The sequence below is a fragment of the Ranitomeya imitator genome, chromosome 3, assembly GCF_032444005.1.
Source record: "Ranitomeya imitator isolate aRanImi1 chromosome 3, aRanImi1.pri, whole genome shotgun sequence".
Lineage (NCBI taxonomy): Eukaryota > Metazoa > Chordata > Amphibia > Anura > Dendrobatidae > Ranitomeya > Ranitomeya imitator.
In genome coordinates this window covers 279,006,731-279,025,236 of record NC_091284.1, presented here as the reverse complement: position 1 = coordinate 279,025,236, position 18,506 = coordinate 279,006,731, and positions in this window count along the sequence as shown.

The following is an 18,506-nucleotide window of genomic DNA, read 5'->3' as shown; positions in this document are numbered from 1 at the left end:
TAGAACACAGCGTCCTGTCCCTAACTGAAATCACAGCAGAGTGAGCGCAAAATGGCGGCAGCATTTTTTATAGTGCAGAGTGACATAATTTCAGCAACCAATCACAGCCTTGCCAGTACTTACATGCCCACCATGCTAAACAGGATGTGCCCACACCTCCATTCATTCCTCATTGGCTGCTGCGTTCAGTTTGAATTCTGGGAACTTCCGATTCCGGTATCCGATACGCGGGAAGTATCGGAATTCGGTATCGGAATTCCGATACCGCAAATATCGGCCGATACCCGATACTTGCGGTATCGGAATGCTCAACACTAGGAAGAAACCTTCATAGGAACATGGCGAGAAGACAACCAGACCAAATCCCCAACACGAAGCCGGGGACCAACACACCGACGACGGTTAGCAAAACGCTGAGCCTTCTCCTGAGACAACGTCAAATTGTCCACCACATGAGTCCAAATTTGCTGCAACCTGTCCACCACGGAATCCACACCAGGACAGTCAGAAGGCTCAAGCTGCCCTGAAGAAAAACGAGGATGAAAACCAAAGTTACAAAAAAAAGGCGAAACCAAGGTAGCCGAACTAGCCCGATTATTAAGGGCAAACTCGGCCAACGGCAAAAAGGTCACCCAATCATCCTGATCAGCAGACACGAAGCATCTTAAATAGGTTTCCAAGGTCTGATTGGTTCGCTCCGTTTGGCCATTTGTCTGAGGATGGAATGCAGAAGAAAAAGACAAATCAATGCCCATTCTAGCACTGGGAACCTCTGTCAGACACAATATTCTCCGGAATACCATGCAAACGAACCACATGCTGAAAAAATAATGGAACCAAATCAGAAGAGGAAGGCAACTTAGGCAACGGCACCAAATGGACCATCTTAGAAAACCGGTCACAAACCACCCAGATGACAGACATCTTCTGAGAAACAGGAAGATCAGAAATAAGATCCATGGAAATATGCATCCAGGGCCTCTCAGGAATAGGCAAAGGCAAAAGCAACCCGCTGGCACGGGAACAGCAAGGCTTAGCCCGAGCACAGGTGCCACAGGACTGCACAAACGAACGCACATCCCGCGACAAGGAAGGCTACCAAAAGGACCTAGCCACCAAATCTCTGGTACCGAAAATCCCAGGGTGACCAGCCAACACCGAACAATGAACCTCAGAAATTACCCTACTAGTCCATCTATCAGGAACAAACAATTTCCCCACAGGACAGCGGTCAGGTTTATCAGCCTGAAACTCCTGAAGTACCCGCCGTAAATCAGGGGAGATGGCAGAAAGAATCACCCCGTCTTTGAGGATCCCAGCCGGCTCAAGAACTCCCGGAGAATCAGGCAAAAAACTCCTAGAAAGGGCATCAGCCTTCACATTCTTAGATCCAGGAATATACGAGACCACAAAATCAAAACGTGAGAAAAACAAAGACCACCGAGCCTGTCTAGGATTCAATCGCTTAGCAGACTCGAGGTAAATCAGATTCTTGTGATCAGTCAAGACCACCACGCGATGCTTGGCTCCCTCAAGCCAATGTCGCCACTCCTCAAATGCTCACTTCATAACCAACAACTCCCAATTGCCGACATCATAATTACGCTCAGAAGACAAAAATTTTCTGGAGAAGAAGGCACAAGGTTTCATCAAAGAGCCATCAGAATTTCTCTGAGACAAAACGGCCCCTGCCCCAATCTCAGAAGCATCAACCTCAACCTGAAAAGGGAGAGAAACATCTGGCTGACGCAACACAGGGGCAGAAGTAAAACGACGTTTAAGCTCCTGAAAGGCCTCAACAGCCGCAGAGGACCAATTCACCACATCAGCGCCCTTCCTCGTCAAATCGGTCAGAGGCTTCACCACACTAGAAAAATTAGCAATAAAGCGACGATAAAAATTGGCAAAGCCCAAAAATTTCTGAAGGCTCTTTACAGATGTAGGTTGAGTCCAATCATGAATGGCCTGGACTTTAACAGGGTCCATTTCAATAGCCGAGGGAGAAAAAATGAAACCCAAAAAAGAAACCCTCTGAACTCCAAAGAGGCACTTAGACCCCTTCACAAACAACGCATTAGTACGAAGGACCTGAAACACCATCCTAACCTGCTTCACATGAGACTCCCAATCATCGGAGAAAACCAAAATATCATCCAAATACACAATCATAAATTTATCCAGATAATTCCTGAAGATTTCATGCATAAAGGACTGAAATACCGATGGAGCATTAGAGAGCCCGAATGGCATTGCAAGATATTCAAAATGGCCTTCAGGCGTATTAAATGCTGTTTTCCATTCATCACCTTGTTTAATACGCACAAGATTATACGCCCCTCAGAGGTCGATTTTAGTAAACCAACTAGCACCCTTAATCCGAGCAAACAAATGAGAAAGCAAAGGTAACGGATACTGGAATTTGGCAGTGATCTTATTGAGAAGGCGATAATCTATACAGGGTCTCAAGGAGCCATCCTTCTTGGCAACAAAAAAAAATCCCACTCCCAATGGTGACGAAGACGGGCGAATATGCCCTTTCTCCAAGGACTCCTTTACATAACTCCGCATAGCGGCATGCTCTGGCACAGACAGATTGAAAAGTCGGCCCTTAGGGAACTTACAGCCAGGAATCAAATTAATGGCACAATCGCAGTCCCTATGAGGAGGCAGGGAACTGGACTTGGGCTCATCAAATACATCCTGGAAATCCGACAAAAACTCAGGAACTTCAGAAGAAGGGGACGAAGAAATGGACATCAAAGGAATATCACTATGTATCCCCTGACAACCCCAACCAGTCACAGACATAGATCTCCAATCCAGCACTGGATTATGTTCCTGTAACCATGGAAAACCCAGCACAACAACATCATGCAAATTATGCAACACCAAAAAACGAATATCTTCCTGATGTGCTGGAGCCATGCACATGGTTAACTGTGTCCAGTACTGAGGTTTATTCTTGGCCAATGGCGTAGCATCTATTCCCCTTAAGGGAATAGGACTCTGCAAAGGTTCCAAGGAAAAACCACAGCGCTTGGCAAATTCTAAGTCCATTAAGTTCAGGGCAGCGCCAGAATCCACACATGCCATAACAGAAAAGGACGACAATGAGCAAATCAGGGTAACAGACAAGAGAAATTTAGGCTGCACAGTACTAATGGTAACAGACCTAGGGACCCTCTTAGTACGCTTAGGGCAATCAGAAATAGCATGAGCTGAATCACCACAGTAAAACACAGGCCATTCTGACGTCTGAATTTCTGCCTTTCTGCTCTAGTCAAAATCCTATCACATTGCATAGGCTCAGGACTTCGCTTAGAGGACACTGCCATATGGTGCACCGCCTTGCACTCACGCAAGCGCCGATCAATCTGAATGGCTAGAGACATAGATTCGCTTAAACCGGTAGGCGTAGGAAAACCCACCATAACATCTTTAAGGGTTTCAGAAAGACCTTTTCTGAAAATAGCAGCCAGCGCCTCTTCATTCCATTTAGTGAGCACAGACTATTTTCTTAATTTCTGGCAATATAACTCTGCCGCTTCCTGACCCTGACACAGGGCCAACAGTGTTTTCTCAGCATGCTCTACAGAGTTAGGTTCGTCATACAACAATCCAAGCGCCTGAAACAATGCATCTACATTCAATAATGCCGGATTCCCTGTTTCAAGAGCAAATGCCCAGTCTTGAGGATCACCACGCAGTAAGGATATGATGATTTTCACTTGCTGAATGGGATCACCAGAAGAACGGGGTTTCAAAGCAAAAAACAATTTGCAGCTATTTTTAAAGTTCAAAAACTTGGATCTGTCCCCAAAAAACAAATCAGGAGTAGGAATTCTTGGCTCTAGAGCCGGAGTCTGAACAATATAATCTTGGATACTCTGGACTCTTGCAGCAAGTTGATCCACACGAGAAAACAAACCCTGAACCTCCATACCAGAGCATATATCCAGCACCACCCAGATATCAATAGGAAAAAGAAGACAGAACAGAGCACAGAAAAAAAATGGTTCAGAACTCTTCTTTTTTCCTTCTTTTGAGATGCATTCAATTCATTCTTGGCCTGCTGTACTGTTATGACCTGGTGGTTAAGAGGCCACACTGAAATGACCTGGTGGCTAAAACGCAACATGGAACAGCAGTCCCTGATCCTAACAGCACAACTAGAAATAGCCGTGGGATGATCCTGACACTCCCTAGACACCTCGTCACAGCCTCAGATATAACTTCCCCTAAAGAAGGAAATAGAAAGCTATCTTGCCTCAGAGAAACCCCCAAAAGGAAAGACAGCCCCCCGCAAATATTGACTGTGAAAGGAGAGGGAAATGACGAACACAGAAATGAAATTAGATTTCAGCAAAGGGAGGCAAAACCAAACTAGACAGACAGAGAGCAAAGGATACTGTGCGGTCAGTATTAAAAAACTACAAAATCCACGCAGAGTTTACAAAAATGAACTCCACACCGACTCACGGTGTGGAGGGGCAAATCTGCTTTCCCAGAGCTTCCAGCTAGCCTGAATAAGACATAGTGACAAGCTGGACAAAAGAGACAAAATGCAAAGCAATAGAGTCCAAACAAATGGACAAACAAAACTAGCAAAGCTTATCTTTTGCAGACAAGGACTGGCCATATGAGAAATCCAAGGGAAGAATCAAATCCAACCAAGAACATTGACAGCAGGCAAGGACTAAAGCCCAGAGCAGGTTTAAATAACAAACCCAGGCAAGGCGATTAGTGAAGGCAGCTGCTACAACTACCTAACGGAGCAGCAGTTCCACTTGAAACCACCAGAGGGAGCCCAAGGGCAGAACTCACAAAAATACCATTAGCAACCACAGGAGGGAGCTCCAGAACGGAACTCACAACAGCATTCCACATTTTTGGCGTTGTGTTCGCCTACTTTGTGAAAGTAATTTTCTTTTTAAAAATTTTTTTTTAAAAAGGCCGCATATTGAACATTGTGGTTTCTCTGTCAGATGCCTCATCTATCTGTGGGTTAAAAATTGTTGCATTTGAGTGCTCCTTTGAACTGATTTTGGTGTGTCTTAGGCTACGTTCACATTGGCGTTCCGCCAATGTGCGTCGCTGTTGCGTCGGCGACGCAGCGGCGATGCGCCCCTATGTTTAACATAGGGGACGCGTGCGTTTTTTTTGGTGGCGTTTTTCGGCACGTGCGTCGTTTCCGACGCTAGCGTCGGACGCAAGAAAATGCAACAAGTTGCATTTTCTGTGCGTCCGATTTTCGTCAAAAAACGACGCACGCGTCGCAAAACGCAGTGTTTTTGCGTGCGTTTTGCGCGCGTTTTTGGTGCGTCGTGCGTTGCGTCGCCGACGCACCGGCGCGCAACGCTAATGTGAACGTAGCCTAACTCTACTAATAAAATTTGTTAAATACAAAATAAAAAAATTACCAACATTCCATTGAATTAAGTGTGTTTTTTCAGCACACTGATCACATATAAGTTTTCTCAAAATTAATCCATGTGTATTCAACTTTTAAAATATTTCAGTAGTCCATTTAAAATGGTGCAAGGCAAGGGGCAAGGGATGGGGAAATTGACTTGATGCTGATGGTGCATGCAGAGGATGAAGCCATGGCCAAGCTGAAAGTGGGCCACAACAAAGACCCACATCTTCTCGCTCGACCTTCCTGTCCCAGTTTCTAGTGGACCACAGTACACTACTATTGAATCCAGAGCAGTGTGAAACAGTTGTTGGTTGGATAGAGGATAATGCTTCCAGTCACTTTGCCAACTCCACCACATCTTCCACAAGGTCAAGTCTGAGTAGCGTGAGACTGGACTCACCCTGATCCTCCTTCCTCCCACCATGCCGAATGCCCTGAGACAACTGATCCCACTCTTGGATACTCCGTAGAGCTGTTCACTTTTCCCTTTAAAGATTCTGGATTCTCGGCCGTCAACTTGAAGTGGGGCAAGATGAGATTGCATGTAGCGATGCCAAAAGATTTGAGCAGCCACGGTCACATGAAGGCAATGGTGGGAAAGTGTCACAAGAGGTGGACGATGATGAGACCCAATTGCCAGAAAGTCAGGAGGATGAGCAGTGTGCGGATGTGGAAGATGAGGTTGTGGATGACATAGTAACTGACCCAACCTGGCAGTAGGACATGCAGAGCGAGGACAGCAGCACACATGGGGAAGGAGGCATAGCAGCCGAACAGGCAGGAAGAAGCAGTGTGGTGGCTGCAGACAGAAGGCGTGCATCGGTTCCCCGTAACACCAACATGACGAAAGTTGCCATTACAACTGTTAGAGCTTCCCAAGTCTGGTTATTTTTTAAAGACTCTGCTGATAACCCCAAACAGGCCATTTGCAGCACCTGCCATGCCCACATCAGCAGGGGTAGCAAAACTACCAGCCTGACCACCACCAGCATGATCAGGCACATGGCAGCAAAGCACCCGACTTTGTGGGCCAAACCCCAGGCTCCGGGAACACTGTCTGCAGGTGAAACCACTGCTCCTCCAACTGTTTTGCGTAGAAGCCAATTCCCAGTCCATGGTGCATGCAATAATGCCTTGTGCCCTGCACCTGTTGTTGCCCACAGTCAACTAGCACCATCATCAAGTCCGTCCACGTCCTTGTCCCAGTGCAGCCTTCAGTTGTCTATACCCCAGTCATTGTAATACAAGCAGAAATATGCAGCCAACACCCCACAGTACTAAATTCTCACATTTCTTGTCTGCGTGCGCTAGAAATGTTGCCTTTTAGACTTGTTGAGACAAACGTTTTCCGCAACCTGATGGCGGCGGCCGTCCCAACGTATTCGGTCCCCAGTCACCAATATTTCTCCCTGTGTGCCATACCGGCATTACACCAGCATGTGTCCCACAACATTACCCGCATCTTCAAAAATGCTTTACTGGGAAAATCCAAATAACCATGGACACGTGGACAAGTGGTTGTGGGCAGGGACGGTACATCTCACTGACGGCACTCTGGGTTAACATAGTGGAAAACATTGGGATGAAACACATCCTCCCGTCACCAAGGATTGCGGGTCCTATGTCAGTCAGGGTTGCCCCCACAGTCTGCAGCTCCTGAAATTCCTCTTCCTCTTCAGCCTCCATCTCCGAAATGAGCACATCACGAGGTGAAGTCTAACCCATGTGTGAACAAGTATCCATCCGCCATTACTCAGCAGCAGGTACCATCTCTGCACGGTAGACCCCGGGCTGCGAACGCACCTCATATCTACCTCGTTATTATTTGGTGTGTTCCGCTAGCCCTAACAGAGTGGGTTTAACTTTGGTGCAAGGCAGGCCTTGCATTCAATGCATAGGCAAACAGTATGGCACTACCAAATGAATAATGTGAACTAGGTTTTCATGTGGCCATCCAGTACGTGGGTTCAGAGGCATATTGGGGTGCGTGTAACTTTGTTGCAGGGCAGGCCTTTCATTCAGTCCATAAGCAAACAGTATGGGAGTACCAAATGAATAATGTGAACTTGGTTTTGCTGTGGCCATCCAGTACGTGGTTTCAAAGGCTTGTTGTGGTGCGTGTAACTTTGGTGCAGGACAGGCTCTGCATTCAATGCATAAGCAAACAGTATGGGAGTACTAAATGAATAATGTGAACGAGGTTTTCATGTGGCCATCCAGTACGTGGGTTCAAAGGCTTATTGGGGTGCATGCTATTTTGGTGCAGGACATGCTCTGCATTCAATGCATAAGCAAACAGTATGGTCTTACAAAATTAATAGTGTGAACTAGGCTTTCCTGTGGCCATCCAGTATATGATTTCAAAGGCTCATTGGGGTGCGTGTAACTTTGGGAAAAAAAAGGGAAGTTTTGTTTCATGTGGCCATCTAGGATGTCTGTATTATAGGTTGTTGTAGAGCGTCTTAATTTGGATCAGGCCTTGCATTCACTTCATGGGCAAACTGTATGGGAGTGCAAAATTAATAATAGAGGAAACTTTAGTTTCATGTCACCATCCATTACATTGGTTCAAAGGCTTATTGGCGTGCGTGTTACTTTGCTGCAGGGCAGGCCTTGCATTCAATGCATAAGCAAACGGTATGGGAGTACCAAATGAATAATGTGAACTTGGTTTTCCTGTGGCCATGCTGTGCGTGGTTTCAAAGGCTTATTGGTGTGGGTTTAACTTTGGTGCAGGGCAGGCCTTGCATTCAATGCATAAGCAAACAGTATGGGAGTACCAAATAAATAATGTGAACTTGGTTTTTATGTGACCATCCAGTACGTTGGTTCAAACGCATATTGGGGTGCTGGTTTAAATTTGTTGCAGGGCAGACCTTTCATTTAATGCATAAGGAAACAATATGGGAGTACTAAAAATAATGTGAACTAGGTTTTCCTGTGGCCATCAATTACGTGGGTTCAAAGGTTTATTGGTGTACGTGTAACTTTGTTGCAGGGCAGTCCTTGCATTCAATGCATAAGCAAACAGTATGGCAGTACCAAATGAATAATGTGAACTTGGTATTCCTGTGGCCATCCAGTACGTGGGTGTCATGGCTCCCGGGTAATACTGCTGTGGGGAGAGCTGCACACAGCAGCAAGGGAGCTAAGCAAAACGCCAGGTTACTAACCAGGTAACAAACAGGACTTGAACCATGTGACAGAGTGGGAGGTAGTCAGGGCAGAGCCAGATGCCAAGGTGCAGAGGAGACGGTATACACAGGAGAGTAGTCAAACAAGCTAAGATCAGAGCCAGGGGATCACAAGGTACAAAGAGACAGGGGATTTGTTGTGGATTCTGTTTTTGGGCTCCCTCTGGTGGTTACAGATGGTACTGGGTGACTTGTGTTCTCTGCGGTCTCTGGTGTCCACCTGTTCTATCAGGATATGGGAGTTTCCTATTTAACCTGGCTTTCTTGTCATTTCCTCGCCGGCGATCAATGTAATCAGTGTGTCTTGTTACCTCTGCTTTCCGCTTCAGTAATCTTCAGGACAAGCTAAGTTTTTGATTTTCCTGTTCCACGTTTTGCTTTATTTTTGTTTTAGTCCAGCTTGCAGTTATGTGATTCCTTGTTGCTGGTTGCTCTAGTGGGCTGATATTACTCCTCATGTTCCATGAGTTGGCACATGAGTTCAGGTAATTTCAGGATGGTTTTTTGTAGGGTTTTTCGCTGACCGCGCAGTTCACTTTTGTATCCTCTGCTATCTAGTTTTAGCGGGCCTCATTTTGCTGAATCTGTTTTCATTACTACGTATGTGCTTTCCTCTCATTTCACCGTCATTACATGTGGGGGGCTGCTATTTCTGTGGGGTGTTTCTCTGGAGGCAAGAGAGGTCTTTGTTTCTTCTAATAGGGGAAGCTAGTCCTTCGGCTGGCGCGAGACGTCTAGAATCATCGTAGGCACGTTCCCCGGCTACTGCTAGTGTTGTGAATTAGGTTCAGGATCGCGGTCAGCTCAGTTTCCATCACCCTAGAGCTTGTTCTGTTTTTTGTGTGCTTGTCCTTTTGTGATCCCCTGCCATTGGGATCATGACAGTATCGCCGGCCCGAAAAGTGGTAATCATATTGGCTGAAGTAGGAGGAAAAGTAGTCTGAGGAAGTTTTTTTTTTTTTTTTTTTCCTTCCCTCAGAGTTTGCTGCGTCTTTCCTCCTCTTAATCCTTGAATGGCTCTGACCTCAGCTGTTTATCATGGACGTCCAGAGTTTGGCTTCCAGCCTGAATAATCTTGCTGCTAAGGTTCAAAATATACAAGATTTTGTTGTACATGCTCCTATGTCTGAACCTAGAATTCCTATCCCAGAGTTTTTTTCTGGAGATAGATCTAGTTTTCTGAATTTTAGGAACAATTGCAAGTTGTTTTTTTCTTTGAAATCTCGCTCCTCTGGAGACCCTGCTCAGCAAGTCAAGATTGTAATATCTTTCCTGCGGGGTGACCCTCAGAATTGGGCATTTGCATTGGCACCAGGGGATCCTGCGTTGCTCAATGTGGATGCGTTTTTTCTGGCATTGGGTTTGCTCTATGAGGAACCTAACCTAGAGATTCAGGCTGAAAAAGCTTTATTGGCTCTCTCTCAGGGGCAAGATGAAGCAGAATTATATTGTCAGAAATTTCGGAAATGGTCGGTGCTTACTCAGTGGAATGAGTGCGCCCTGGCTGCAAGATTCAGAGATGGCCTTTCTGAGGCCATTAAAGATGTTATGGTGGGGTTCCCTGCGCCTACAGGTCTGAATGAGTCTATGACTATGGCTATTCAGATTGATCGGCGTTTAGGGGAGCGCAAACCTGTGCACCATTTGGCGGTGTCTTCTGAACAGGCACCTGAGACAATGCAATGTGATAGAATTCAGTCCAGAAGTGAACGGCAAAACTATAGGCGGAAAAATGGGTTGTGTTTTTATTGTGGTGATTCAGCTCATGTTATATCAGCATGCTCTAAACGCACAAAAAAGGTTGATAAGTCTGTTGCCATTAGTACTTTACAGTCTAAGTTCATTCTGTCTGTGACTCTGATTTGTTCATAATCAGCCATTTCCGTCGATGCCTATGTGGATTCAGGCGCTGCCCTGAGTCTTATGGATTGGTCATTTGCCAACCGCTGTGGGTTTAGTCTGGAGCCTCTGGAAGTCCCTATTCCTTTGAAAGGAATTGACTCTACACCTTTGGCTATGAATAAACCTCAGTACTGGACACACGTGACCATGCGTATGACTCCCGTTCATCAGGAGGTGATTCGCTTCCTGGTACTGTATAATTTACATGATGTCTTAGTGCTTGGTCTGCCATGGTTACAAACTCATAACCCAGTCTTGGACTGGAAAACGATGTCTGTGTTAAGCTGGGGATGTCAGGGGGTTCATGATGATGCACCTCCGATTTCTATCGCTTCATCTACTCCTTCTGAGGTTCCTGTATTTTTGTCTGATTATCGGGATGTTTTTGAGGAGCCTAAGCTCAATTCGCTTCCTCCTCACAGGGATTGCGATTGTGCTATAGATTTGATTCCTGGCAGTAAATTTCCTAAAGGTCGTTTGTTCAATCTGTCAGTGCCAGAGCATACTGCTATGCGGGATTATGTTAAGGAGTCCTTGGAAAAGGGACATATCCGTCCATCTTCGTCTCCTTTGGGAGCAGGTTTTTTTTTCGTGGCCAAAAAGGATGGTTCCTTGAGGCCTTGTACAGATTACCGTCTTTTGAATAAGATTACGGTCAAATATCAGTATCCTTTGCCATTGTTGACTGATTTGTTCGCTCGCATTAAGGGGGCTAAATGGTTCACTAAGATTGATCTTCGGGGTGCGTATAATCTTGTGCGGATTAAGCAGGGTGATGAGTGGAAAACCGCATTTAATACGCCTGAGGGCCATTTTGAGTATTTGGTGATGCCTTTTGGACTTTCTAATGCTCCTTCTGTCTTCCAGTCCTTTATGCACGATATTTTCCGAGAATATCTGGATAAATTTATGATTGTGTATTTGGATGATGTTTTGTTTTTTTCTGATGACTGGGAGTCCCATGTTCAGCAGGTCAGGAAGGTGTTTCAGGTCCTGCGGGCCAATTCTTTGTTTGTAAAAGGTTCAAAGTGTCTCTTTGGAGTCCAGAAGATTTCTTTTTTGGGGTATATTTTTTCCCCTTCTACTATTGAGATGGATCCCGTCAAGGTTCAAGCTATTTGTGACTGGACGCAGCCTACATCTCTTAAGAGTCTACAGAAGTTCTTGGGCTTTGCTAATTTTTATCGTCGTTTCATAACTAATTTTTCTAGTGTTGTTAAGCCTTTGACGGATCTGACTAAGAAGGGTGCTGATGTTGCTGATTGGTCTCCTGCGGCTGTGGAGGCCTTTCAGGAACTTAAGCGCCGGTTTTCTTCTGCTCCTGTGTTGCGTCAGCCAGATGTTTCGCTTCCTTTTCAGGTTGAGGTTGATGCTTCTGAGATTGGAGCGGGGGTGGTTTTGTCACAGAGAAGCTCCGATTGCTCGGTGATGAAGCCATGTGCGTTCTTTTCTAGAAAGTTTTCGCCCACTGAGCGGAATTATGATGTTGGTAATCGGGAGCTTTTGGCCATGAAGTGGGCATTTGAGGAGTGGCGTCATTGGCTTGAGGGTGCTAGACATCGTGTGGTGGTCTTGACTGATCACAAAAATCTGATTTACCTTGAGTCTGCCAAGCGTCTGAATCCTAGACAGGCTCGTTGGTCACTGTTTTTCTCCCGTTTCGATTTTGTGGTTTCATACCTGCCAGGTTCAAAGAATGTGAAGGCGGATGCTCTTTCTAGGAGTTTTGTGCCTGATTCCCCTGGAAATTCTGAGCCCACTGGTATCCTTAGGGATTGGATGATTTTGTCGGCTGTCTTCCCAGACTTGCGACGTGCTTTGCAGGAGTTTCAGGCGGATAAACCTGATCGTTGTCCGCCTGAAAGACTGTTTGTTCCGGATAATTGGACCAGTAGAGTCATCTCCGAGGTCCATTCTTCTGCGTTGGCAGGTCATCCTGGAATATTTGGTACTAGAGACTTGGTGGCCAGGTCTTTTTGGTGGCCTTCCTTGTCGAGGGATGTGCGTTCTTTTGTGCAGTCTTGTGAAGTTTGCGCTCGGGCTAAGCCTTGCTGTTCTCGGGCCAGTGGATTGTTGTCACCTTTGCCTATCCCGAAGAGGCCTTGGACGCACATTTCCATGGACTTTATTTCGGATCTCCCTGTCTCTCAAAAAATGTCCGTCATCTGGGTTGTGTGTGACCGCTTTTCTAAGATGGTTCATCTGGTACCCTTGCCTAGGTTACCTTCCTCCTCTGAGTTGGTCCCTTTGTTTTTTCAGAACGTGGTTCGTTTGCATGGGATTCCGGAGAACATTGTATCTGACAGGGGATCCCAGTTTGTGTCTAGATTTTGGCGGACGTTCTGTGCTAAGATGGGCATTGATTTGTCCTTTTCGTCTGCATTCCATCCTCAGACGAATGGCCAGACGGAACGAACTAATCAGACCTTGGAAACTTATTTAAGGTGTTTTGTTTCTGCTGATCAGGATGACTGGGTTACCTTTTTGCCGCTTGCCGAATTTGCCCTTAATAATTGGGCTAGTTCTGCTACCTTGGTTTCTCCTTTCTTTTGTAATTCGGGGTTTCATCCTCGTTTTTCCTCTGGTCAGGTGGAGCCTTCTGATTGTCCTGGAGTGGACATAGTGGTGGATAGGTTGCATCAGATTTGGAGTCATGTGGTGGACAATTTGAAGTTGTCCCAGGAGAGGGCTCAGCAGTTTGCTAATCGCCGTCGCCGCGTGGGTCCTCGACTTCGTGTTGGGGACTTGGTGTGGTTGTCTTCTCGTTTTGTTCCTATGAAGGTCTCTTCTCCTAAGTTCAAGCCTCGGTTCATCGGTCCCTATAGGATCTTGGAAATTCTTAACCCTGTGTCATTTCGTTTGGATCTCCCGGCATCGTTTGCTATTCATAATGTGTTCCATCGGTCGTTGTTGCGGAAGTATGAGGTACCTGTTGTTCCTTCGCTTGAGCCTCCTGCTCCGGTGCTGGTGGAGGGAGAATTGGAGTATGTTGTGGAGAAGATCTTGGATTCTCGTGTTTCCAGACGGAAACTTCAGTATTTGGTCAAGTGGAAGGGTTATGGTCAGGAGGATAATTCTTGGGTGGTTGCCTCTGATGTTCATGCTGCTGATTTGGTCCGTGCATTTCATAGGGCTCATCCTGGTCGCCCTGGTGGTTCTCGTGAGGGTTCGGTGACCCCTCCTCAAGGGGGGGGTACTGTTGTGGATTCTGTTTTTGGGCTCCCTCTGGTGGTTACAGATGGTACTGGGTGACTTGTGTTCTCTGCGGTCTCTGGTGTCCACCTGTTCTATCAGGATATGGGAGTTTCCTATTTAACCTGGCTTTCTTGTCATTTCCTCGCCGGCGATCAATGTAATCAGTGTGTCTTGTTACCTCTGCTTTCCGCTTCAGTAATCTTCAGGACAAGCTAAGTTTTTGATTTTCCTGTTCCACGTTTTGCTTTATTTTTGTTTTAGTCCAGCTTGCAGTTATGTGATTCCTTGTTGCTGGTTGCTCTAGTGGGCTGATATTACTCCTCATGTTCCATGAGTTGGCACATGAGTTCAGGTAATTTCAGGATGGTTTTTTGTAGGGTTTTTCGCTGACCGCGCAGTTCATTTTTGTATCCTCTGCTATCTAGTTTTAGCAGGCCTCATTTTGCTGAATCTGTTTTCATTACTACGTATGTGCTTTCCTCTCATTTCACCGTCATTAAATGTGGGGGGCTGCTATTTCTGTGGGGTGTTTCTCTGGAGGCAAGAGAGGTCTTTGTTTCTTCTAATAGGGGAAGCTAGTCCTTCGGCTGGCGCGAGACGTCTAGAATCATCGTAGGCACGTTCCCCGGCTACTGCTAGTGTTGTGAATTAGGTTCAGGATCGCGGTCAGCTCAGTTTCCATCACCCTAGAGCTTGTTCTGTTTTTTGTGTGCTTGTCCTTTTGTGATCCCCTGCCATTGGGATCATGACAGGGATTGTCAGAAGAGAAGCCAGAGGACAGAAATCCAAAGGAACGAAAAAGCAAACTACAGCACGGAGAGCAAGCAAAACAATTACAAACTGAACACACTCCCGAGGTCAGGCACACAGACTAGACGAACGTATAGATGACAGGGAATCATTGTCTGGAGTGAGTATATATACCCTTCCCATATCCAAAGAGATGCCAGCAAATTTAACCCTCAGAGAACAGGACATTAACCATGTCCTAGCTATGACAGTACCCCCCTCTTAACAGGGGGCCACTGGAGCCCCAGTCTTTTCAGGATATCTGGCAGGAAAAGCCCGCAGCAGTCGATCGGTATGCACAGAATTGGCCGGAACCCATGACTGATCCTCAATGGAATATCCCTTCCAGTGGATTAGGTACTGAAGTCTCCGGCGCACCCACCGTACCCTACCTCGTACTCCAGCTGACCCTCTACCAATACTGGTGGAACATTGGATGAGGAATCTTCTCTAACCTTCCCCATAGGTTTTAATAGGGACCTGTGGAAGACATTAGATATTTCGAAAGAGGTGGGCAACTGTAATCTATAGGGCACCGGGTTGATCACCTCTACAATCTTGTATGGACCAATAAACCTAGTGCCCAACTTCATAGAAGGTATCTTAAGTTTGATGTTACAGGTAGACAACCACACCTTCTCCCCCACAGCCAATACAGGAGATGAAACTCTCCTCCTGTCCGCAAAATGTTTGTACTTCCTCTGGACTTTGGAGATGTTCCCCTGAACCTCCCTCCAAAGGGTTCTTAACTGTAGCACCAAACCCTCAGCATCAGGGCCGCCAGAATCCATGCGGAACAAACCCATAATTGACCTGAAAGAGAGATTTGCCAGAAGACTGATTAATATGACAGTTGAACATAAATTCTGCCATGGGCAATACCTCACACCAGTGCTCCTGTCTGGAAGAGACAATACATCTCAAAATTTGTTCCAACGACTGGTTGGTGCTTTCAGTCTGTCAATTAGATTCTGGGTGATAAGCAGAGGAAAATGACAATGTAACCCCCAACTTCTTACAAAAAGCCCTCCAAAATCTGGCCACAAATTGCAAACCCGTCAGACACCACATTCACAGGTACCCAATGCAACTGAACTATATGCTGAATAAACAAGCGAGCCAAGGTTTCAGCAGAAGGTAACGCAGGTAACTGCACAAAGTGGGCTTGCTTGGAAAACCTATCAACCACTACCCATACTACTGACTTGCCCTTGGAAGATGGAAGATTAGTGATAAAGTCAATGGACATTTGTGTCCATGATTTATCTGGAATTGGCAAAGGTACCAATTCCCCTGCGGCCGGACCAGAGATCTCTTAGAGCAAGCGCACACCCTATAAGTATTTACAAATCTTTTGATATCAGTACCCATAGAGGGCCACCAAAAACCCCTAGCTACTGCCCCCCGGGTAGCTGCAATCCCAGGGTGTGCCATCCAATTAAAGGCAAAAGGGGAAGATCCATGGACTGTAGCTGTGGAGACAGCCCGGGTGTTCCAACCCCAACAACAGAGAAAGGGGCGTCACATCTTAGAACAAACTCGGGCTGAGTTGACAGAGTTCACACTGCAGCAGGTGGAGCAGGTGGAGGCAGGGGCGGATTACAAGAGGGTCAATCTGGGCGGTAGCCCAGGGCCCAGTGGTGTGGGGGGGCCCTGGGCTACCGCACAGATTGCCCGCTGGCCGCTGCCATCAGGGCAATACTGCACGTGACCCTTTCATTTATGTGCCCCCTGACCCGGTGGGCAGAGAGAGGGGGCCCGCATCGGGCCCCGTCTCATCTGCTCACCGGCCACCTAGTTAACAACAACAGCCGCCAGCCAATTGGAGGCTGGCAACTGAAGTCGGCCACAGGCGCAGCGCACACGTCACCGGCATCTGATGTCATTATCAGTCGCTTGCAAGTGTGCGCTGCCGGAGGGAGCTCGCCGCCTGGAGCGCTGGTCAGGTGAGGAGAACTCGGTTTGTTTGTTTTGTTTTTGTTTTTTGATAACCTAACGGTGGAGACACTGGGGGCAATGCTGGAGGACACACTGGGGCAGATGATTGCTGGTGGACACACTGACTGGGGCAATGCTGGAGACACTGGGGCAGATTGCTGGACACACTGGGGCAGATGATTGCTGGACACACTGGGGCAATGCTGGAGACACTGGGGCAATGCTGGACACACTGGGGCAGCATTGCTGGACACACTGTGGGCAATGCTGGACAATTGGACATACTGGGGTATATTGCTGGACAGGACACACTGGGGGCAATGCTGGACATACTGGGGCAGATTGCTGGACACACTGGTGGAAATATGCTGGACACACTGGGGGCAATGCTGAACATACTGGGGCAGATTTCTGGACACACTGGTGGTAATATGCTGGACACACTGGGGCAGATTGCTGGACACACTGTCTGGGGGCATTGCTGGACACACTGGGGCAATATGCTGGAAATACTGGGGCAGATTGCTGGACACACTGTCTGGGGGCAATGCTGGACACACTGGGGCAGATTGCTGAGCACACTGTCTGGGGCAATGCTGGACACACTGGGGCAGATAATTGCTGGACACACTGGGGCAGATTGATGGACACACTGGGGGCAATGCTGGAGGACACACTGGGGCAGATGATTGCTGGACACACTGGGGCAATGCTGGACACACTGGGGCAGATGATTGCTGGACACACGGGGCAGTGCTGGACACACTGGGGCAGATTGCTGGACACTGGTGGTAATATGCTGGACACACTGGGGGCAATGCTGGACATACTGGGGCAGATTTCTAGACACACTGGTGGAAATATGCTGGACACACTACGGCAGATTGCTGGACACACTGGGGGCATTGCTGGACACACTGGGACAATATGCTGGACATACTGGGGCAGATTGCTGGACACACTGTCTTGGGGGCAATGCTGGACACACTGGGGCAGATTGCTGGACATACTGTCTGGGGCAATGCTGGACATACTGGGGCAGATAATTGCTGGACACACTGGGGCAGATTGATGGACACACTGGGGCAATGCTGGAGGACACACTGGGGCAGATGATTGCTGGACACACTGGGGCAATGCTGGACACACTGGGGCAGATTGCTGGACATACTGGGGCAGATTGCTGGACACACTGTCTGGGGGCAATGCTGGACACACTGGGGCAGATTGCTGGACACACTGTCTGGGGGCAATGCTGGACACACTGGGGCAGATTGCTGGACACACTGTCTGGGGGCAATGCTGGACACACTGGGGCAGATTGCTGGACACTGGGGCAATATGCTGGACACACGGGGGGTAATATGCTAGACACACTGGGGGTAATATGCTGGACACACGGGTAGATTGCTGGACACACTGGGGGCAGGACTGGAGGCATGGGCAGAATGTAGATATGGGGCATGATTCGAGACACGGGGCAGAATGAAAGACATGGGGCAGGATTGAATCATGGGTCAGGATGGATACGATGGAGAAAGATGGGGCAGGATGGGGAGATCATATGGGGTAGAATGGATACTCATGAGGGCAGGATGGGAGAACTTATGGCTGGAGCCAGGAATGAGATACACGGGGCCAGGATGGGGGATATTATTACTATTACCGTAGGGGCTAATTATGGGATATTATTACTGCAATGATGTATTTATTTTATTTTTTGAGTATACTGTTTTAAATGGGGGGGCGGTCCTGTTACTGTGCAGAGTGACACTATATCGCCTTTTTTTCTTCATGTGGTATAATGTAGAAGTTGTGAAAAATTAAGTAATGTGTTCTGTAAGCAGAGCTTGAGATAACTGTGTTATTTCCTGCAGAAACGAGTCCTGGCTGGAAGAAATGATGGCGGTCTGTGCTGGATGAAAGATGAAGGACTTCACCTAGAGACGTCACTGGTGAGTCAGTGTTACCTATACACTGACACTAAACACTGTATACTATATGCAGAGGTCCTGTGTACAATGTCGACATGAGGATGATTTCGGCTGTACAACTGCCATCACATATAAGAT